This window comes from Triticum dicoccoides, chromosome 2A (assembly GCF_002162155.2).
Source record: "Triticum dicoccoides isolate Atlit2015 ecotype Zavitan chromosome 2A, WEW_v2.0, whole genome shotgun sequence".
In the NCBI taxonomy this organism is placed as follows: domain Eukaryota; kingdom Viridiplantae; phylum Streptophyta; class Magnoliopsida; order Poales; family Poaceae; genus Triticum; species Triticum dicoccoides.
Genome location: NC_041382.1, coordinates 20,812,262 through 20,813,603, shown reverse-complemented (window position 1 = coordinate 20,813,603; position 1,342 = coordinate 20,812,262). Strand labels below are relative to the sequence as shown.

The following is a 1,342-nucleotide window of genomic DNA, read 5'->3' as shown; positions in this document are numbered from 1 at the left end:
TCATCTTAGTGCGAGGAACCACACCAGTTTTTTGTCTGAATTGACGTGAGAAGCATGCATGGTGCTGAATCTAAAAATAAAACATGGAGTGGTACCTAGCTATCATCAGAAGAAAATTAACTACGGTTGTGCATTGCGGCGAGAGCTGAAAATTTTCAACACAAAAAGCTGAACATTTTCAACACAAAAATCCTAAGAGTACAAATCCTGCAAATCAAACGACCACCCATAGTAAAATTATTAAGTACTGTTTTCTTTCTCATGTACTCGAAGCATTACTTGTCTTTACATGCGAGGACACTGGTTGAATGAGAAATACACATTTTGTTGATTGTCGTCCTTGTATAAATATATATTAGTAAAAATAAAGACATAAAATCAATAATCCCACACACTTCGACATAATACACGTTGCCCATGCCACTGGAGAAGATAGTGCGGCTTGTCAATATCAGCATATAGTACTAATATTCCGTGGTTAGTCCCTGCAAAAGGAAAGAGCAATCACATAAGTATTTCATGCTGCATTTGCAAACTAAAGCCAGAAAAATACATAACAAAATCACAAGGTACTCACCCAAAAGCTTAGTTTTTTTCTATATTGGCCTCACTTTGTCATCAAATGCCAACAGTAACATCCCATTTTAGTTTCATAATTCTTCCTATATGTCTAGTAATCTGAAAAAAGGTGTCTACAAAATCACACCAGATTGTTAGTACAAATCATATCAATTTTTTACTGGATATGCACATACTCCCTCCATCCTATAATATAAGATGTTACTACAACCAATATAGTTGTTGAGAGTAGAAATTATTTCTCCATTTGATTCATCTCCACGCTCCATAATTGGCATCCATCTACAAGCACAAGCCAATTGTGGCAAGAAGGTCTTTGTAATGCAGTGTGCACCAAGTGTTTTAGAAGATCTACGATGATGCACGCCTACGAATTCAGGCCCGAGTTTATGGGTTGTACATTCGGAGAAAGGGGTGTTTGTTGGCCGATGTGCCTCTTCTTTCATGCTTGCGCCCAATTTGCCCCCTACGGGGGGATGTTTGCGTCCACCCACACGTGTACATTATGTTCTTCTCGTCTTTAATGCAACGAGGCTAAAGTGCTTCTTGCCGTTTCACCAAAAGAGCCAATTTCAAGTTTTTTAAATACAGAAATACTTCGCATAGACATTAGGATCATGAAAATGATAATGAAAAGAGCCAATTTGAAGATTTCTAAATACAGAAACACTTCACATTAACTGACTAATGCCTTTTGGTACTCCTAATCATTTTAACACAAACTATGTATGTCATTGGGAGCACAAAATAGTTGAGAGCCTAT

At 37.3% G+C, this 1,342-nt stretch overlaps 1 long non-coding RNA gene across 1 annotated transcript in view; it reads right to left on the bottom strand.

Annotated features, from left to right (window-relative positions):
* Positions 1 to 240: 240 nt before the first annotated feature.
* LOC119358705 overlaps positions 241 to 1,342 on the bottom strand; it is a 3,543-nt gene continuing 2,441 nt past the window's right edge. The window contains exons 7-8 of the long non-coding RNA XR_005172285.1: positions 578 to 692; positions 241 to 485 (exon numbers count right to left, since the gene is read on the bottom strand). This is a non-coding gene — a long non-coding RNA (uncharacterized LOC119358705). The remainder of the gene's footprint in view (positions 486 to 577; positions 693 to 1,342) is intronic.